Source organism: Ranitomeya imitator, chromosome 3, assembly GCF_032444005.1.
Source record: "Ranitomeya imitator isolate aRanImi1 chromosome 3, aRanImi1.pri, whole genome shotgun sequence".
Taxonomy (NCBI): Eukaryota; Metazoa; Chordata; class Amphibia; order Anura; family Dendrobatidae; genus Ranitomeya; species Ranitomeya imitator.
The window spans coordinates 669,713,599-669,736,591 of NC_091284.1; the positions used below are offsets into that span (position 1 = coordinate 669,713,599).

General features: G+C 46.9%; 1 long non-coding RNA gene across 1 annotated transcript; it reads left to right on the forward strand.

Moving 5' to 3' along the window:
- The first annotated feature begins 16,297 nt into the window (after nt 1-16,297).
- LOC138672258 (uncharacterized) lies at nt 16,298-22,778 on the forward strand. The gene is made up of 3 exons (XR_011319675.1): nt 16,298-16,360; nt 17,250-17,350; nt 22,562-22,778. It is a non-coding gene; the product is annotated as an uncharacterized lncRNA (long non-coding RNA).
- The last annotated feature ends 215 nt before the right edge of the window (nt 22,779-22,993 follow it).

Consider the following 22,993-nt stretch of genomic DNA (forward strand, 5'->3'; position numbering starts at 1 on the left):
CTGAAAGACTGTTCAAGATATGGTGATGATTTTGGCAGATTCCACACTGGATACGCTGTTACTATGGAAGACACTGTAGTGCACGGAGCTGCACTCACTCCCTCCCTCACTGTCAGGACAAGAAGCAGAACGTCAGGCTCTACATGTACTTTGGCCAAAGACAGACGGGCTAATAAATACACTGACTCACAGTATGCATTTGGTATTGCTCATGATTTCGGAGCCCTATGAGCCAATCGAGGATGTGTTACTACCGCCGGGACTCAGTGAAGAATGTTGAAGCTGTTAAAGCCCTCATGGACTCAATCGAATTACCTACCCAGGTGACCATTATCAAAGTTAACCCCTTAAGCCCCGAGGGTGGTTTGCACGTTAATGACCGGGCCAATTTTTACAATTCTGACCACTGTCCCTTTATGAGGTTATAACTCTGGAACGCTTCAACAGATCTTGGCGATTCTGACATTGTTTTCTCATGACATATTGTACTTCATTTTAGTAGTAACATTTATTCGATATAACTTGCGTTTATTTGTGAAAAAAACGGAAATTTGGCGAAAATTTTGAAAATTTCGCAATTTTCCAACTTTAAATTTTTATGCCCTTAAATCACAGAGATATGTCACGCAAAATACTTAATAAGTAACATTTCCCACATGTCTCCTTTACATCAGCACAATTTTGGAACCAAAATTTTTTTTTGTTAGGGAGTTATAAGGGTTCAAAGTTGACCAGCAATTTCTCATTTTTACAACACCATTTTTTTTTAGGGACCACATCTCATTTGATGTCTATTTGAGGGGTCTATATGATAGAAAATACCCAAGTGTGACACCATTCTAAAAACTGCACCCCTCAAGGTGCTCAAAACCACATTCAAGAAGTTTATTAACCCTTCAGGGGTTTCACAGGAATTTTTGGAATGTTTAAATAAAAATGAATATTTAACTTTTTTTCACACAAAATTTATTTCAGCTCCAATTTGTTTTATTTTACCAAGGGTAACAGGATAAAATGGATGCCAAACATTGTTGTACAATCTGTACTGAGTACGCTGATACCCCATATGTGGGGGTAAACCACTGTTTGGGCGCATGGCAGAGCTCGGAAGGGAAGGAGCGCCATTTGACTTTTAAATGCAAAATTGACAGGAATTGAGATGGGACACCATGTTGCGTTTGGAGAGCCACTGATGTGCCTAAACATTGAAACCCCCCACAAGTGACACCATTTTGGAAAGTAGACACCCTAAGGAACTTATCTAGATGTGTGGTGACCACTTTGACCCACCAATTGCTTCACAGAAGTTTATAATGCAGAGCCGTAAAAATAAAAAATCATATTTTTTCACAAAAATAATCTTTTCGCCACCAATTTTTTATTTTACCAAGGGTAAGAGAAGAAATTGAACCTCAAAAATTGTTGGCCAATTTGTCCTGAGTACGCTGATACCCCGTATATGGGTGTAAACCATTGTTTGGGCGTATGGCAGAGCTCGGAAGGGAAGGAGCGCCATTTTACTTTTCAATGCAAAATTGACTGGAATTGAGATGGGATGCCATGTTGCGTTTGGAGAGCCCCTGATGTGCCTAAACATTGAAATCCCCACAAGTGACACCATTTTGGAAAGTAGACCCCTTAAGGAACTTATCTAGATGTGTGGTGAGCACTTTGACCCAACAAGTGCTTCACAGAAGTTTATAATGCAGAGCCGTAAAAATAAAAAATCTTATTTTTTCACAAAAATGATCTTTTCGCCCCCAATTTTTTATTTTCCCAAGGGTAAGAGAAGAAATTAGACCACAAAAGTTGTTGTGCAATTTGTCCTGAGTGCGACGATACCCCATATGTGGGGGTAAACCACTTTTTGGGTGCATAGCAGAGCTCGAAAGGGAAGGAGCGCCATTTGACTTTTCAATGCAAAATTGACTGGAATTAAGATGGGACGCCATGTTGGTTTGGAGAGCCCCTGATGTGCCTAAACATTAAAAACCCCCACAAGTGACACCATTTTGGAAACTAGACCCTCTAAGGAACTTATCTAGATGTGTTTTGAGAGCTTTGAACCCCCAAGTGTTTCACTACAGTTTATAACGCAGAGCCGTTAAAATAAATTTATTTTTTTTTCGCAAAAATTTTTTAGCCCCCAGTTTTGTATTTTCACAAGGGTAACATAATAAATTGGACCCCAAAAGTTGTTGTCCAATTTGTCCTGAGTACGCTGATACCCCATATGTGGGGGGGAACCACTGTTTGGGCGCATGGCAGAGCTCGGAAGGGAAGGAGCGCCATTTGGAATGCAGACTTAGATGGATTGGTCTGCAGGAGTCACGTTGCATTTGCAGAGCCCCTGATGTACCCAAACAGTACAAACCCCCCACAAGTGACCCCATATTAGAAACTAGACCTCCCATGGAACTTATCTAGATGTGTTGTGAGAACTTTGAACCCCTAAGTGTTTCACTACAGTTTATAACGCAGACCCGTGAAAATAAAAATTCTTTTTTTTTTCACAAAAATGATTTTTTAGCCCCCAGCTTTGTATTTTTACAAGGGTAACAGAATAAATTGGACCCCAAAAGTTGTTGTTCAATTTGTCCTGAGTACGCTGATACCCCATATGTGGGGGGGAACCACTGTTTGGGCTCATGGCAGAGCTCGGAAGGGAAAGAGCGCCATTTGGAATGCAGACTTAGATGGATTGGTCTGCAGGCGTCACGTTGCATTTGCAGAGCCCCTGATGTACCCAAACAGTAGAAACCACCCACAAGTGACCCCATATTGGAAACTAGACCTCCCATGGAACTTATCTAGATGTGTTGTGAAAACTTTGAACCCCCAAGTGTTTCACTACAGTTTACAACGCAGAGCCGTGAAAATAAAAATCCTTTTTTTTCCCACAAAAATGATTTTTAGCCCCCCAAATTTTTATTTTCCCAAGGATAACAAGAGAACTTGGACCCAAAAAGTTGTTGTCCAATTTGTCTCGAGTACGCTGATACCCCATATGTTGGGGTAAACCCCTGTTTGGGCGCACGGGAGAGCTCGGAAGTGAAGGAGCACTGTTTTACTTTTTCAATGCAGAATTGGCTGGAATTGAGATCGGACGCCATGTCGCGTTTGGAGAGCCCCTGATGTGTCTAAACAGTGGAAACCCCCCAATTATAAATGAAACCCTAATCCAAACGCACCACTAACCCTAATCCCAACTGTAACCCTAACCACACACCTAACCCAGACACACCCCTAATTCTAATCCCAACCCTAATCCCAACCGTAAATGTAATCCAAACCCTAACCCTAGCCCCAACCCTAGCCCTAACCCTAACCCTAACCCTAACCGGAAAATGGAAATAAATACATTTTTTTTAATTTTATTATTTTTCCCTAAGGCTAGGTTCACATTGCGTTAGGGAAATCCGTTTAGCACTAGCGGATTGCGCTAACACAATGTCTTTTTAGGTGTCGTGTTTAGTGGTCGCGTTAACGTCCCCGCTCTGGAAGATCGGGGATCGGACCTCGGGCGCGCCGCGGACGCTGCAAGCAGCGTCTGAGGCGCGCCACAAAAGAATGGCACCTTGCTAGCGCGAGCCGAAAATGGCACGCTCTAGCGATGCGCTACACCTGAAAATCACATTGCTGTCAATGGTTGTGCTAACGGACCCGTTGCACGGCGTTAATTGTGACATTTTCGCCGTGCAACGCTGTCCGTTAGCGTTAACCCATTAACGCAATGTGAACCTAGCCTAACTAAGGGGGTGATGAAGGGGGGTTTGATTTACTTTTATAGCGAGTTTTTTAGCGGATTTTTATGATTGGCAGCCGTCACACACTAAAAGACGCTTTTTATAGCAAAAAAGTTTTTGCGTCTCCACATTTTGAGACCTATAATTTTTCCATATTTTGGTCCACAGAGTCATGTGAGGTCTTGTTTTTTGCGGGACGAGTTGACGTTTTTATCGGTTACATTTTCCGACATGTGACAGTTTTTGATCGCTTTTTATTCCGATTTTTTTGTGAGGCAGAATGACCAAAAACCAGCTATTCATGAATTTCTTTTGGGGGAGGCGTTTATACCGTTCCGCGTTTGGTAAAATTGATGAAGCAGTTTTATTCTTCGGGTCAGTACGATTACAGCGACACCTCATTTATATCATTTTTTTTATGTTTTGGCGCTTTTATACGATAAAAGCTATTTTATAGAAAAAATAATTATTTTGGCATCGCTTTATTCAGAGGACTATAACTTTTTTATTTTTTTGGTTATGATGCTATATGGCGGCTCGTTTTTTGCGGGACAAGATGACGTTTTCAGAGGTAACATGGTTATTTATATCCGTCTTTTTGATCGCGTGTTATTCCACTCTTTGTTCAGCGTTATGATAATAAAGCGTTGTTTTTTGGCTCGTTTTTTTTTTTTTTTTCTTACGGTGTTCACTGAAGGGGTTAACTAGTGGGCCAGTTTTATAGGTCGGGTCGTTACGGACGCGGCGATACTAAATATGTGTACTTTTATTGTTTTTTTGTTTTTTTTTTATGTAAAGAAATGTATTTATGGGAATAATATTTTTTTTTTCTGCTTTATTTAGGAATTTTTTTTTTATTTTTTTTTTTACAAGTGTGGAAATTTTTTTTTTTACTTTTTCACTTTGTCCCAGGGGGGGACATCACAGATCACCGATCTGACAGTGTGCACAGCACTCTATCAGATCGGTGATCTGACATACAGCCGGGCAGGATTAGAGCTGCAGCCTGATCCTGACCCGGAAGTGCTCCCTGCAGGACCCGGATGCAGCCCGGCGGCCATTTTGGATCCGGGGACTGCAGGGAGAAGACGCTCGGTACACGGTGAGCACATCACCGTGTACCGATCGTCTCAGGGAAGCCCGCAGGGAGCCCCCTCCCTGCGCGATGCTTCCCTGCACCGCCGGCACACCGCGATCATCTTTGATCGCGGTGTGCCGGGGGTTAATGTGCCGGGAGCAGTCCGTGACCGCTCCTGGCACATAGTGCCGGATGTCAGCTGCGATAGGCAGCTGACACCCGGCCGCGATCGGCCGCGCTCCCCCCGTGAGCGCGGCCGATCGCATATGACGTACTATCCCGTCCATGGGAATTAAGTCCCAGGTCACCTGGACGGGATAGTACGTCATATGGGATTAAGGGGTTAAGGAGCACGGTACCATGGAACAGACCACAGACTGGTGGTAACGCCTTTGCGGATATGCAAGCAAAAGCCGCTGCTCTCCTACCCGTTGAACTGACCATACCAGCTATGGTGACCACACGCTCTCAGCGTAAACAGTTACAAGAAACACTGACTCTACAGGAACCTGATGATCTACGACAGACTGAGGTTTTCTGCCGGAACCCGCGAGACCGCTTAATGACGATGCAGAGAATGTCTCCAAAGGAAGAAGTGAAGCAGTGGAAAGCTGATGGAGCACGTATGGACATGGTCGCTGGAAAAAGGACCAACTTGTGTGTCTCCCTAAGCGGATGTACCCTGCTATTACCACGTGGGCGCATGGGCCCACACATCGAGGTATCTGTCAGACCTGCAATCCCGGTCAACTTCAACGTGTAACCCCGAAGCACCTCGCTAAGCCCGACTATCCTTTCCAAAAGCTCCAGGTGGACCACATCACGTTGCCTAAGTCTGGAAGGTATGAATATTGTCTGGTGGTTGTCGATATGTTCTCCAGTTGGCCAGAAGTATTCCCCGTTACCAACGTGACTGCAAAGATCACAGCAAAGAAGCTGGTGATGGAAGTTATATGCAGATATGGTGTTCCAGAAGTTGCTGAAAGTGACTAAGGCCCGGACTTTTCTTCTCATGTGTATCAGGAGGTTCTGACAATGCTTGATCCACTGTAGCCCTCCATACTCCATACCATCCACAATCCAGTGGGAAAGTTAAGAGGCTGAACGGCACACTGAAGGGACAATTGACCAAAATGATGCAGGAGACTACGGCTCCATGGCCAGGGCTCTTACACGTTCGTACTACCCCTAAGGCAAAACATGGCCTGTCCCCATATGAGATATTGTTTGGTGCTAGGTTCTCAGTTGTAAATTTTCAGTCTCAGTAGTTGTCAGAAGAAACTGACCGTGCTGTTCAATATGTTATTCAGCTTAGTAAAAATGTTGCTAACACCCATGTTTTAGTTTCTTTTTCCCTTCCAGATTCAGCAGAAACCGATATTGGTCACAATTTGAAGCCTGGTGGTTTTATGGTCGTGAAAAGCTATGTCAGTAAAACTTGAAGGAAAGAGCACCTGGATCTACGCTTCACACTGCAAAAGAGACCGAACCAGTGCTTAGTCACAGTGGTGATCGAAGGAAAATGTTGCTGTTGTTTTTGGTCCTGAGGCTGGGGGCCATCCTCGCCCCTACCTTTCCGGCCCCTATTGTAAATAAGAATTCCGGTGCCACTATTCTCTGGGTAAATCTAACGGCCCCGGTAAATATCTGGTGATTTGATTTCTGCAATGTAGTCAAGTGCCCCGAGACTCAGCGGGTGGTAGAAGGAATTATCCAGTATTATATATGTGTTACCAGAGATAACAATTGTACTGGGGAGGTATTTTCATAATGTGTTTAATAGTGGATACTATGGGAATTTAGGCCATATACAGCTCCAGGATATTAGCTTCAGACCAACCAAGGCCCCCGTTACCAGTACAGCTAAAACAGGCCCAGGTGAACGTTTGCAAAATATAGTTAACGAAGTAATCCCCATTCCAGGTCTCAGTTGGCAAGAAGTCTTCTCCATAGAAACACAAACAGCCCCAAGGAAAAATTTATGGTTAGAATGGGTAAGATACAATGTAAGAGTCCAGAATATCTCTGTAGGATGTATTGCTTGTGCTGCAGCGAATATATATCTATACACACATGCATTGTTTTTTCCTGATGACAATACCACTGCCTGTGTTATGAATCTGTTGAAGGGTCTAAAGCCCACTGATTGCTCAGATTATGTCCCACTAATTCATGAAGCACCTAAACTAAAGGTCCCAGGAGGGATAACTGTGTTAGCTGATAATTATACCTGCTATAATTCCCATGACACCACAGGTACACCAGTAGGGGTCTTCGAGACAGGTTTCTGCAAAGAGAACAGTTCCCTGGATACTGACTTGCTAGCTAATCATACACAGTATATGTACGATATTTATTGGTTATGTGGAGATGGTAAGCTCCATCCTAGGTTGCCTAATGCCTGGACAGGTCAGTGCACCCTTGTTAAATTAGCTATGCAGTTCAAGATTTTACCTTGGGATCCGGAGACACCTGATGAATATACCCGAAAGAGGAGAAGTCTTGATCAGCTCCACATGAGTTATGAAGAAGATCCATTAGTGTATATTGATGGTATTGGAGTGCCAAGGGGGGTGCCTGACCAATTTAAAGCCCAGAACCAGATCTATGCTAGCTTTGCTTCTATAATCCCACAGGTGCAGATTAATAAAAATGTTGATTGGATCAATTACATATATTACAGTGAACAAAGGTTTGTCAATTTTACCTGTGATGCCTTCCAAGGTATAGTTGAGGAATTGGGCCCTAACACTAGAATGACCCTCCAAAACCGACTAGCCCTTGATATGATCTTAGCTGAGAAAGGAGGAGTCTGTGGGATGGTGGGAGAGGAATGTTGTACCTATATCCCTCAGAACTCTGGGGTAAATGGAAAGACCATGATAGCCCTTAAAAAGATAAATGGGTTAGCAGCAGAATTAAAAATTAGTGCTGGAGTAGACACATTTTTCTTTTCCAGTTGGTTGGGTGGGCTCAAAGGATTCTTTCAACGAGCTTGTCTAGTACTGATTGCTCTCCTTGTAGTTGGATCGATAATCCTCTGTTGTGTTATTCCCCTGTATAAAAAGGTTATCACTGAGGAAACTCCGACTGGCACCTTCCTTAACCAAGAAGTAGACCCATCAGAGTACGATGGCACTGATCCAGGGGAAATCCCTAAGTATGTCCCCCTCAAGATGTTAGACAAAACCCCTTATTCTCAGATGATGCTAAAAGATTTAGTTTAGGGACAGCGGGAGAACTCCATGTGAAGCTAGTGAAGGGTTCAGCTGCCTGGAGGCCTCTCGCAAGGGGAGAGCTTCTGAGGTGTCTGGATGAAGAAATCCACCTCCCCTTTCCCCATCACATGGACAGTCTCGAAGGATCTTTCTTTTTAGGGAAAAACTTAGTGTTTAGGGGGGATTGTCAAGGTAAAAATATATGTCTTTATACTCTTTTGTACTTTATGTATTCTTATGCTGTGAAACAATAAGTTTTTCCCCTTCGCTTGCTAATGCATATGCAATTGTATTTAAGATGGCTGCCAGTATTCACCTTTGCCCCAGTTTCACTCGGCTGAAGGAACAAGTTACACATTCCAGAAGCCAAGTATCATTTCTCTGGAAATCGAAACTTAACAAGATGTGGACAAAGGAAGATTCATCAGATGACGTCAGAGCCAACCAGAAGGACTGAATACTAGATACATTGCTTAACCCCCGCCTATCCCCGCCCTCTGCACACCTTCCCCCAATAGATCATGTAATGTTGTGTATCAGGAAATAAAGTTCAGCTGTTGCTGTGACGTTACACACGAGCATGCAATGAGTTTGAACCAGCATTGTGTCTGACTCATTCTTATCCGGTACCAACATGCTTTTAATCTGATTTGGAATGACTGGTGGATGAAGGGTATTGTCGTGACGACCCCGACAACATCATAAATCGTTGAGTGGGAATACCATTTTACATGCCAGCAGTAGCCACCCCAGAGACACCATTCGGTCAGTTCCTGTGGGTGAATTTGTCAGAGTAAAATGCAATTGCAGCAATGATCCCGACTTAGAAAGAGAGATAGATTTGATATCCGGCAAATTAAAATGCCATAATTATCCAGATTGGACTCTTAATAGAGTGAAAAAGATTCTAAGTCACAAAAACCGTGAGGATCTCATTGCACGAAAAACATAAACAGTGTCTTCTAATAACAATTAGCCCTATGTATGCTTTCAATTTAGCCCACAGTTCTATCAAATTAAGGGAAATGTTGATAAATTTCTCCCGGTTTTATATGAAGATGAGAGTCTGGCCAGAATTCTGAAAGCTGGTATTAATGTCGTAGCCAGAAAAGCTCCTTCTATAGGCAATAAAATTTCGCCCAGTATGTTCTGTGCAGACAGAAAGAAAAAAAGGACGTGGTTAGATTGTAGCGGCTTTTTAAAGTGCGCTTCGAACAATTGCAGAACTTGTGCACATGCACTCATCACCAAAGTATTTTTCAACCATAATAACTCACAGAGTTTTAGTATTAAACAATACATCAATTGTAATACTAATTTTGTTATTTATAAAATTAATTGCACTGCTTGCCATTTATCATATGTTGGGTGCACATCATGCAAATTAAAGGTTCGCATCAATGAACATTTATATGACATAGGCTACACTGGGGATTCGGCTCGCACTGTTTCTGCAGCCGATAAGCATTTTATCATGGTACATGCCCGCAGTACAAAGTTTTTCCAGGTACATGGCATTGAACGTGTCAATAGACCTTTACGTGGTGGGGATACCAGACGGTTTCTTCTCACACGTGAAGCCTTTTGGATTTATTATCTCAACACCCGGTTTCCTACAGGTCTCAATAAGTGTAATGAATTGATGTATTACTATTGATATAAAATGCATTTGTTACAGTATGTTTTTAAATTTATCATATCTTTTGTTTTTCATTATTTTTATGTGGATGTTTGTATTTTGTATATTTGCAAACGATTGTTATTTATCGCCATTATGCCATTTAATGTGATTCCTTTACATCTGAAGGACCTTTTGACTGATCATGTGACCATCCATTTGGTTTTCATTGGTCTATGGGATCTATATATTGGGCAATGAACTCTTTGTATATAGCTTTGATAAAGATCTAGTGATCGAAACGCGTCGCTCTTGTCCCGTTGTGCTCCTGGAGAGCACATTCCCACTGCTTTTATATTGGCATAATAAAGTTTCAAGCCTGAATTTTACAGATATGGAGCTGGAATGAGTTCTTTTTTTTCCCTTCTCTTGTGACTACGTGGATCAGCGTGGAGTTCCGTGCACCTGCGGTGGTTACTCGGTGAGCTGGCTTTACTTTTCATAGTTGTTTCCTACGTAGGATATAGCACAGATACGTAGTATATAACACAGCCCACGCAGTATCTAACACAACCCAAGTAGTATATAGCAATGTGGGCACCATATCCCTGTTAAAAAAAGAATTAAAATAAAAAATACTTATATACTCACCTTCCGTCAGCCCCCGGATCCAGCCCAGGCATTTACTGATGCTCCTCGCGTCACAAGGAGCAGCGGGAAAGGCGAAGGAAGGTGAGAATATAATGATTTTTTACTTTATTATTTTTAACATTAGATGTTTTTACTTTTGATGCTGCATAGGTGGCCGCGACAAATCAGCGACACAGGATTTCCATGACAGACAGACAGACGAACAGACGGAAGTGCCCCTTAGACGATTATATATATAGATTGAGGACCCTAAACCTCCCTATATATAGTAAAATAGCTAAATAGGCCTCTATATGCAATATGATGTCCCCACTGCCTCCAATACATAGTATGAGGCTTTACAGTTTTCTATTTATACTATAGCTCCCCACAAATAGCATGTCTCCAAAACCTCCTATATATTGCATTATGGTCCCCTACAGCTCTCTAATTGCGATATTATGTACCTTAAAGCTTCCTATATATAGTATGATGATCCCAGATCCCCTCTATATATACAGTTAGGGCCAGAAATATTTGGACAGTGACACAATTTTCGCGAGTTGGGCTCTGCATGCCACCACATTGGATTTGAAATGAAACCTCTACAACAGAATTCAAGTGCAGATTGTAACGTTTAATTTGAAGGGTTGAACAAAAATATCTGATAGAAAATGTAGGAATTGTACACATTTCTTTACAAACACTCCACATTTTAGGAGGTCAAAAGTAATTGGACAAATAAACATAACTCAAACAAAATATTTTTATTTTCAATATTTTGTTGCAAATCCTTTGGAGGCAATCACTGCCTTAAGTCTGGAACCCATGGACATCACCAAACGCTGGGTTTCCTCCTTCTTAATGCTTTGCCAGGCCTTTACAGCCGCAGCCTTCAGGTCTTGCTTGTTTGTGGGTCTTTCCGTCTTAAGTCTGGATTTGAGCAAGTGAAATGCATGCTCAATTGGGTTTAGATCTGGAGATTGACATGGCCATTGCAGAATGTTCCACTTTTTGGCACTCATGAACTCCTGGGTAGCTTTGGCTGTATGCTTGGGGTCATTGTCCATCTGTACTATGAAGCGCCGTCCAATCAACTTTGCAGCATTTGGCTGAATCTGGGCTGAAAGTATATCCCGGTACACTTCAGAATTCATCCGGCTACTCTTGTCTGCTCTTATGTCATCAATAAACACAAGTGACCCAGTGCCATTGAAAGCCATGCATGCCCATGCCATCACGTTGCCTCCACCATGTTTTACAGAGGATGTGGTGTGCCTTGGATCATGTGCCGTTCCCTTTCTTCTCCAAACTTTTTTCTTCCCATCATGCTGGTACAGGTTGATCTTTGTCTCATCTGTCCATAGAATACTTTTCCAGAACTGAGCTGGCTTCTTGAGGTGTTTTTCTGCAAATTTAACTCTGGCCTGTCTATTTTTGGTATTGATGAATGGTTTGCATCTAGATGTGAACCCTTTGTATTTACTGTCATGGAGTCTTCTCTTTACTGTTGACTTAGAGACAGATACACCTACTTCACTGAGAGTGTTCTGGACTTCAGTTGATGTTGTGAACGGGTTCTTCTTCACCAAATTAAGTATGCGGCGATCATCCACCACTGTTGTCATCCGTGGACGCCCAGGCCTTTTTGAGTTCCCAAGCTCACCAGTAAAATTCCTTTTTTCTCAGAATGTACCCAACTGTTGATTTTGCTACTCCAAGCATGTCTGCTATCTCTCTGATGGATTTTTTTTTTTTTCAGCCTCAGGATGTTCTGCTTCACCTCAATTGAGAGTTCCTTTGACCGCATGTTGTCTGCTCACAGCAACAGCTTCCAAATGCAAAACCACACACCTGGAATCCACCCCTGACCTTTTAACTACTTCATTGATTACAGGTTAACGAGGGAGACGCCTTCAGAGTTAATTGCAGCCCTTAGAGTCCATTGTCCAATTACTTTTGGTCCCTTGAAAAAGAGGACGCTATGCATTACAGAGCTATGATTCCTAAACCCTTTCACCGATTTGGATGTGGAAACTATCATATTGCAGCTGGGAGTGTGCACTTTCAGCCCATATTATATATATAATTGTATTTCTGAACATGTTTTTGTAAACAGCTAAAATAACAAAACTTGTGTCACTGTCCAAATATTTCTGGCCCTAACTGTAGTATAATGTCCCTACAGCCAGCTATATGGAATATAGTAGCCCCACAGCTCCAATATGATGGTCTCCACAGTTTCTTTTATTCATATATATCTTATATATAGCATGAAGGGATCCCATTGCCCTATGTGTATATATATATATATATATATATATATATAGTATGATGGTCCCCACATATATAGCATATACAGTGTGATGGCCCCAGTTCCCACCATAAATATAGTACAATGGCACTAGTTGCCCATATATATAGTATGATAGCCTTAGTTCTCCCCACATATCTAGTATGATGACCCCAGTTCTCTCTCATATATACATATATATATATATATATATATATATATATACATATATATATATATACTAGCTATTGAACCCGTTCTACGCCCGGGTGGCGAGCATTTATATTGGTATATGGTCTCCATCCTGGTATGTGCTGCTCCATCCTGCGCCCCCATCCTGTCATGTGCTGCTCCCATCCTGCGCCCCCGTTCTGTCATGTGCTGCTCCCATCCTGCGCCTCCATTCTGTCATTTGCTGCTCCCATCCTGTCATTTGCTGCTCCCATCCTGCGCCCGTTCTGTCATTTGCTGCTCCCATCCTGCGTCCCCGTTCTGTCATTTGCTGCTGCCATCCTGCGCCCGTTCTGTCATGTGCTGCTGCCATCCTGCGCCCGTTCTGTCATGTGCTGCTGCCATCCTGCGCCCGTTCTGTCATGTGCTGCTGCCATCCTGCGCCCGTTCTGTCATGTGCTGCTGCCATCCTGCGCCCGTTCTGTCATGTGCTGCTGCCATCCTGCGCCCGTTCTGTCATGTGCTGCTGCCATCCTGCGCCCGTTCTGTAATGTGCTGCTCCCATCCTGCGCCCGTTCTGTCATGTGCTGCTGCCATCCTGCGCCCGTTCTGTCATGTGCTGCTGCCATCCTGCGCCCGTTCTGTCATGTGCTGCTGCCATCCTTCGCCCGTTCTGTCATGTACTGCTGCCATCCTTCGCCCGTTCTGTCATGTGCTGCTGCCATCCTGCGCCCGTTCTGTCATGTGCTGCGGCCATCCTGCGCCCGTTCTGTCATGTGCTGCTGCCATCCTGCGCCCGTTCTGTCATGTGTTGCGGCCATCCTGCGCCCGTTCTGTCATGTGCTGCTGCCATCCTGCGCCCGTTCTGTCATGTGCTGCGGCCATCCTGCGCCCGTTCTGACATGTGCTGCTGCCATCCTGCGCCCGTTCTGTCATGTGCTGCTGCCATCCTGCGCCCGTTCTGTCATGTGCTGCTGCCATCCTGCGCCCGTTCTGTCATGTGCTGCTGCCATCCTGCGCCCGTTCTGTCATGTGCTGCTGCCATCCTGCGCCCGTTCTGTCATGTGCTGCTGCCATCCTGCGCCCGTTCTGTCATGTGCTGCTGCCATCCTGCGCCCGTTCTGTCATGTGCTGCTGCCATCCTGCGCCCGTTCTGTCATGTGCTGCTGCCATCCTGCGCCCGTTCTGTCATGTGCTGCTGCCATCCTGCGCCCGTTCTGTCATGTGCTGCGGCCATCCTGCGCCTGTTCTGTCATGTGCTGCTGCCATCCTGCGCCCGTTCTGCCATGTGCTGCTGCCATCCTGCGCCCGTTCTGTCATGTGCTGCTGCCATCCTGCGCCCGTTCTGTCATGTGCTGCGGCCATCCTGCGCCCGTTCTGTCATGTGCTGCTGCCATCCTGCGCCACCATTGTATTATATGCCCCCCGCTCCAGTGTGTATGCCCCCGAATGCTGCTGCCACATAAAAAAAAAAAAAATACCATACTCACCTATCGTCCGGCTCCACTGCAGGTATGTCTTCAAGAAAATGGCGCCGGAAAGCGGGGACTACGCAGGCGCCGATTCCGGCAGCAGGAATCGGCGCCTGCGCAGTCCGCGCTTTCCGGCGCCATTTTCTTGAAGACACACCTGCAGTGGAGCCGGAGTGTGTCTTCAAGAAAATGGCGCCGGAAAGCGCGGACTGCGCAGGCGCCGATTCCGGCAGCAGGAATCGGCGCCTGCGCAGTCCGCGCCCTCCGGAGCCGGGAGCAGAGGAGCCGGGAGACGGAGCCGCAAGCAGCGCTGGAACCGGGAAAGGTGAGTATACTTACCCTCCCTCCTGGCGGTCCCTGACTCTCCGGTGGAGATCGCGGTATGCGTTCAGTGCTTACGCATACCGCGATCTCCCGGGAGCGTCGCTCTGTGAGGCCCAGACTGCGCCGGCGCTTGCGCTTGCGCAGTCTATAGAGGCTTCGGACAGAGTGACGCTCCCAGCGTTATATTATAGATATCTATAATATAACGCTGGGAGCGTCACTCTGTCCGAAGCCTTTATAGACTGCGCAGGCGCAAGCGCCGGCGCAGTCTGGGCCTCACAGAGTGACGCTCCCAGGAGATCGCGGTGTGCGTTCACACTGAACGCACACCGCGATCTCCAACAGAGAAGCAGGGACCGCCAGGAGGGTAAGTATCAGCCATATTCACCTGTCCTGCGTTCCATCGCTGAGCGCCGCCATCTTCCCGGTCTTCGGCCTGTAACCTTCAGTTCAGAGGGCGCGATGACGCGCTTAATGCGCGCCGGCGCCGCCCTCTGACTGAACAGTCACAGCCAGGAGACCGGGAAGATGGCAGCGCTCAGCGATGGAACGCTGGACAGGTGAATATAGTAAGTGCTGGGGGGCCTGAGCTGGCGGCGATACCGGCACCTGACCCCCACAGCGCGCCGGTGTCCCCGCCTGCTCAGGCCCCCGGATGGATGCAGCACATACCAGGATGGGGACGCAGGATGGGGACGCAGCACATACCAGGATGGGGACGCAGCACATACCAGGATGGGGGCGCAGGATGGGGACGCAGCACATACCAGGATGGGGACGCAGGATGGGTGCAGCACATGACAGGATGGGGACGCAGGATGGGTGCAGCACATGACAGGATGGGGACGCAGGATGGGGACGCAGGATGGGAGCAGCGCATCACAGGATGGGGACGCAGGATGGGAGCAGCGCATCACAGGATGGGGATGCAGGATGGGGACGCAGCACATACCAGGATGGGGACGCAGGATGGGTGCAACACATGACAGGATGGTGACGCAGGATGGGTGCAGCACATGACAGGATGGGGACGCAGGATGGGGACGCAGGATGGGTGCAGCACATACCAGGATGCGGACGCAGGATGGAGCAGCACATGACAGAATGGGGGCGCAGGATGGAGCAGCACATGACAGAACGGGGGCGCAGGATGGGTGCAGCACGTGACAGGATGGGGACGCAGGATGGGTGCAGCACATACCAGGATGGGGACGCAGGATGGGTGCAGCACATGACAGGATGGGTGCAGCACATACCAGGATGGGGACGCAGGATGGGTGCAGTACATGACAGGATGGGGACGCAGGATGGAGCAGCACATACAAGGATGGAGACCATATAGCAATATAAATGCTCGCCACCCGGGCGTAGAACGGGTTCAATAGCTAGTATTTATATATATATATATATTGCTCAAAAAAATAAAGGGAACCAGGGCCGCCATCAGGGCATTACTACCTTTACTACTGTATGGAGCCCGGTGATGAGGAGCAAAAAGGGGGGCCCAAACACGCTGGCAGCTCGGGCCCCCCCCTCTTTGCTTCTCCTCATCGGGCCCCTGGACATTTTGTTCAAGGCTTCCGACCCCCCTATGCATAACAGCACTGTGGTGTTTTAAAGATACACCTACAGTGTTGTTGATGCATACTGCGAACGGAAAATGGCACTGTACCTTTAAAAGCTGCGGCCTGCCCAGGTGCATCATGGTCCTGCCTGACGTCACACGCTGCTCCACTTCCTCATTCCGGAGCAGAGAGAGCAGCTTGAGGTGTGTCACACGGAGGCGGACTGCAGATAACTGACGAGCAGTGTGAGTCTCTCCGAGGATCCCATCTGCTGAGTTGCATGTAATCCTCTCCTGTGTGATACTGTCTGCTGAGCTGTACCTAACCCTCTCCTGTGTGATACTAACTGCTGAGCTGTATCTAATTCTCTCTTGTGTGATACTGTCTGCTGAGCTGTATCTAATCCTCTCCTGTGTGATACTGTCTGCTGAGCTGTATCTAATCCTCTCCTGTGTGATATTGTCTGCTGAGCTGTATCTAAGCCTCTCCTGTGTGATACTGTCTGCTGAGCTGTATCTAAGCCTCTCCTGTGTGATACTAACTGCTGAGCAGTATCTAATCCTCTCCTGTGTGATACTAACTGCTGACTGTAGCTAATCCTCTCTTGTGTGATACTGTCTGCTGAGCTGTAGCTAATCCTCTCCTGTGTGATACTGTCTGCTGAGCTGTAGCTAATCCTCTCCTGTGTGATACTGTCTGCTGAGCTGTAGCTAATCCTCTCCTGTGTGATACTGTCTGCTGAGCTGTAGCTAATCCTCTCCTGTGTGATACTGTCTGCTGAGCTGTATCTAATCCTCTCCTGTGTGATACTGTCTGCTGAGCTGTATCTAATCCTATCCTGTGTGATACTGACTGCTGAGCCGTGTATCTAATCCTATCGTGTGTGATACTGACTGCTGAGCCGTGTATCTAATCCTATCCTGTGTGATACTGACTGCTGAGCCGTGTATCTAATCCTATCGTGTGTGATACTGACTGCTGAGCCGTGTATCTAATCCTATCCTGTGTGATACTGTCTGCTGAGCTGTGTATCTAATCCTCCCGTGCGATCCAGTGTGCTTAGCTGTATCTCATTCTCCCTGTGTGACTCCATTGGGGTGGGCACTGTGGTATAACCCCTTCTCGCTGTTTCAGATTGGGTGGTCTTGGAGGTCGTCACTTCTGCCGTTCTGTTCTTCTGACTGGGGGCGGATGACAGACGAGCAGGTGGAGGGCAGATCAGGCGGGAGAGCAGGGTGAGTCTCTCTGGTGAAAAGAGGCTTCAGGTGGCTCACCATGTCCGTGTCCGTACTGGTATCGTGTGGCTGATGAGGGAAGGCGAGTGGTGACTGGGGGCCGCATCCAACAGGGTCCAGGGGGAGGCTAGTGGGGACAGGGGCCACATCCAACAGAGTCCAGGGGGAGGCTAGTGGGGACTGGGGGCTGCATCCAACAGGGTCCAGGGGGAGGCTAGTGGGGACTGGGGGCGGCATCCAACAGGTCCCAGGGGGAGGCTAGTGGGGTCTGGGGGCCGCATCCAACAGGGCCCAGGGGGAGGCTAGTGGTGACTGGGGGCCGCATCCAACAGCGCGCAGGGGGAGGCTAGTGGGGACTGGGGGCGGCATCCAACAGGGTCCAGGGGGAGGCTAGTGGGGACTGGGGGCGGCATCCAACAGGGCCCAGGGGGAGGCTAGTGGGGTCTGGGGGCCGCATCCAACAGCGCCCAGGGGGAGGCTAGTGGTGACTGGGGGCCGCATCCAACAGGGTCCAGGGGGAGGCTAGTGGGGACTGGGGGCGGCATCCAACAGGGCCCAGGGGGAGGCTAGTGGGGTCTGGGGGCCGCATCCAACAGGGCCCAGGGGGAGGCTAATGGTGACTGGGGGCCGCATCCAACAGCGCCCAGGGGGAGGCTAGTGGGGAGTGGGGGCGGCATCCAACAGGGTCCAGGGGGAGGCTAGTGGGGACTGGGAGCCGCATCCAACAGCGCCCAGGGGGTGGCTAGTGGGACTGGGGGCTGCATCCAACAGGGTCCAGGGGGAGGCTAGTGGGGACTGGGGGCTGCATCCAACAGGGTCTAGAGGGAGGCTAGTGGGGACTGGGGGCCGCATCCAACAGGGTCCAGGGGGAGGCTAGTGGGGACTGGGGGCCGCATCCAACAGGGTCCAGAGGGAGGCTAGTGGGGACTAGGGGTGGCATCCAACAGGTCCCAGGGGGAGGCTAGTGGGGTCTGGGGGCCGCATCCAACAGGGCCCAGGGGGAGGCTAGTGGAATGTATAAGATACTGGATGATTCTGAGCTGCTGCAAAATTAAATGCCCAATTATAACATCAGGCAGCAGCTCGGGATAATCCAGTAGCTTATAAGTTTTGGTTGGGGTTTGGAAGGTGGGTGGGGAATTATTGAAGCAAGTGGGCATATATGATTGGAAACATCTTTTATTATTATGGCAGTGTAATTTTTGAAAGGGGGCTATTGGTCTGTGCTCGCACAGCAGTGCATGGACTGGGCGCCGATCTCCTGACCAGCATCCTCATACATGCTGCGAGGCTGCAAATTTCACATCAGGAGACACGCGGCCCGTCCATGCACCGCGGTCCAAGTACAGACCGATATTCACCAGAAGTGGAGCTTTTCCAACAGAGGGTGGAGGAACTGTGGAAGGCTCGAGGGGTGGAGGTGGAACTAGGGTGGAGGTGGAACTGGAGGTGGAGCTTGGGCAGAGTTTCAAGGGGGCCCCCAAATTTTGACAGTATGGGGCCCTGAAATTCCTAGTGGCAGCCCTGAAGGGTACACTTAAACAACAGAATTTAGCTCCAAGTAAATCAAACTTCTGTGAAATCAAACTGTCCACTTAGGAAGCAACACTGTTTGACAATCAATTTCACATGTTGTGCAAATGGAATAGATAACAGATGGAAATTTTAAATTATCAAGACACACTCAATAAAGGAGTGGTTCTGCAGGTGGGGACCACAGACCACATCTCAGTACCAATGCTTTCTGGCTGATGTTTTGGTCACTTTTGAATGTTGGTTATGATTTAACACTTGTGGTAGCACGAGACGGACTCTACAACCCACACAAGTGGCGCAGGAATTGCAGCTCATCCAGGATGGCACATCAATGTGAGCTGTGGCAAGAAGGTTTGCTGTGTCTGTCAGCGGAGTGTCCAGAGGCTGGAGGCACTACCAGGAGACAGGCCAGTACTCCAGGAGATGTGGAGGGGGCCGTAGGAGGGCAACAACCCAGCAGCACGGCCACTACCTCAGCCTTTATGCAAAGAGGAATAGGAGGAGCACTACCAAAGCCCTGAAAAATGACCTCCAGCAGGCCACAAATGTGCATGTGTCTGCACAAACTGTTAGAGACCGACTCCATGAGGATGGTCTGAGTGCCTACCATCCACAGATGGGGGTTGTGCTCACAGCCCAACACTGTGCAGGACGGTTGGCATTTGCCACAGAACACCAGGAGTGGCAACTTCGCCACTGGCGTCCTGTGTTCTTCACAGATGAAAGCAGGTTCACACTGAGCACATACAACATAAGTGACTAGCACACTCCAAAGTGTTGTGATGCAAAAGGTGGGGGTTTATTACATACAGAAATCACAAATGTTTTGGTCGATACTGGACCTTCATCAGTGTGCTAGATATAATTGTATACTTGTATGGCCCCAGATAGATAGATTACTTGAATTTGCATCAATCAGAAATGCTGGTAAAGCAAAAAGCCGGAAGAAAATAGCACCAGGCTGTCAAATGACGGTAAGTCAGAGTAATATATGGCGATGAGGCATCTAAGAGCCGTCAGTAGCGCCGGGACACTATGGACAAACGCGGTATCCACCGCTAGTTTGTGGATACCGCGTTTGTCCATGGTGTCCCGGCGCTACTGACGGCTCTGAGATGCCTCATCGCCATATATTACACTGACTTACCGTCATTTGACAGCCTGGTGCTATTTTCTCCCGGCTTTTTGCTTTACCAGCATTTCTGATTACTTGAATTTGCATCAATCTATCTATCTGGGGCCATACAAGTATACAATTATATCTAGCACACTGATGAAGGTCCAGTATCGACCGAAACGTTTGTGATTACTGTATGTAATAAACCCCCACCTTTTGCATCACAACACTTTGGAGTGTGCTAGTCACTTATGTTGTATACGTTCAGGTTTGGGCACCTATGACTGTGCACCTCCCCCATTTAGGCTGTGTTTAGCATCTTCTATACCACACTGAGCACATGTGACAGAGTCTGGAGACGCTGTGGAGAGCGATCTGCTGCCTTCAACATCCTTCAGCATGACCGGTTTGGCAGTGGGTCAGTAATGGTGTCGGGTGGCATTTCTTTGGGGGGCCGCACAGCTCTCCATGTGCTCGCCAGAGGTAGCCTGACTGTCATTAGGTACCGAGATGAGTTCCTCATACCCCTTGTGGTGCGGTTGGCCCTAGGTTCCTCCTAATGCAGGACAACGCCAGAACTCATGTGGCTGGAGTGTGTCAGCAGTTCCTGCAATATGAAGGCATTGAAGCTATGGACTGGCCCGCCCATTCTCCAGATCTGAACCCGATTGAACACATCTGGGATATCATGTCTCACACCATCCACCAACGTCATTTTGCACCACAGACTGTCCAGAAGTTGATGGATGCTTTAATCCAGGTCTGGGAGGAGATCCCTCAGGAGAGCATCTGCCGGCTCATCAGGAGCATTCCCAGGCATTGTAAGGAGGTCATACAGGCTCGTGGAGGCCACACACACTACTGAGCACCATTAGTGTCTTGAGTCATTTCCACTGAAGTTGGATAAGCCTGTAACTACATTTTCCACTTTGATTTTGAGCATCATTCCAACTCCAGACCTCCATGGGATATTAGTTGTGATTTATGCTGATCATTTTTAGGTTTTATTATTCTCAACACATTCCACTATGTAATGAATAAATATTTACAACTGGAATATTTCATTCAGTGATATCTAGGATGTGGGATTTTAGTGTCCCCCTTTTTTTTTTGAGCAGTGTAGTATGGCGGCCCCAGTTATCCCCATATATATAGTATAATAGTCCAAGTTCTCATATATATATAGTAGGATAGCCCCAGTTCTCCACATGTATGTAGAAGGTTTGGCCACAGTTCCACCATATATGTAGTAAGATGGCCCCAGTTCCTATATATATATATATATATATATATATATATATAATGAAGCTTATACTCCCCTCATCCTGATTCTCGGCACTTCAGCCTCCATTTTCTCTTCTGGTCAGCAGAGTGGCATGAGGCAATAATGTCATCGTGCCGCCTGTGTGAGCACAATGAAGTCTCAGGAAGCTGCGGTCTGCAGCTTATGAGACAGACCAGGGCTTCCATTAGGAATTTCGGGGCCCCATACTGGCAACATTTTCAGATTCCCTTGAGACTCCACCCAGGCTCCACACTGGCTCTGCCTCCACCGTGCCACCGCCCACTCTGGGAAAAACTCAACTTCTCTACCACATCCTCACCGATCAGATATTAACAGTTCCCATTAAGCACCAGATCACATTCATAACCAGCAGCTTTTGTTTGGCCAAAGAATTTTTAAGCTGACACCATGACAGACTCTTTCGGCTGGGCCCTACTCTACTTTTAACTATTAAAAATATATATATATTTATGTATTTTTATTTAAGGGAATGAGTGACATACATTTCCATATTTTTTTTAAACAACCATTAATACCACATACAAGGGACAAATATCATCACACCATGACCAGACCACATATTACCACCACATAATGACCGAATAATACCACATACAAGAAACAAATCCCACCACACCATGACAAGACCGCATATTCCCACCACATAGTGACTGAATACTACAATACTGATCATTAATAAAAAAAAAACCACAATGCTAAGTGCCGTTGTATACAGGAACTCTGTTATTACTGTCAGTGTACAGGTAATACAGTGATCACTGGTCACATTTCACACAGGAGCTCTGTATATAGTGTCAATGTACAGGTAATACAGGGATCACCAATGACATAAACAGGAACTCTGTATAAAGTGTCAGTGTACAGGTAATAGAGTGATCACCACTGTCAGTGACATTATACACAGGAGCTCTGTATATCGTATACAGTTTATGGTGTCAGTGTACAGATAACATACTGACTCACCAGTGGCATCTCTAGCTGAAGTCCTTCATCTTTGCTTTTCTTTTTCATCTAGCACAGACCACCATCACTTCTACCAGCCAGGACTCGTCTCTGCATAAAATAACACAGTTACCTAGAGCACTGCATCCAGAGCACATTCCCCACTTTTTCCCTTTGTTCTACACTACACATCTGAATACAGAGGTACACCCACAATAAATATAATAATATATAATATATAATTGGTTATTATGCAACCTTTGTTGATCTATGTGTTTAATGTTATGCTTTATGTCTATTTCTGTAAAAGTCCCCTCTAAAACCAACAGTATCACTGTGCTTGATTGGCCAGCAAACTCGCCTGACGTTGGAAGATGAATGACATCAGACCCAGCAATGCACATGAGCTGAAGGCTGCTATCAAAGCAATCTGGGCTTCCATAACATCTCAGCAGTGCCACAGGCTAATCGCCTCCATGCCACGGATTATAAAATAATTTTTCAAGATGGTGCTATAAAGTATTCTAATTTATTGAGATAATGACTTTTGGGTTTTCATTGTTGTGAATTCTGTTATCGAACTCCCTCCTGTGGTCATGAATGGTACTTCGGCGAGTTCTGTCCATGGACTCCCTCTGGTGGCTGTGAGTGGAGCTGCTGCTTCTGAGGTTCCTTCCACAGGTGACGTAGTTTATTCTTTGGCTGGCTGCTCTATTTAACTCCACTCAGATCGTTACTCCAT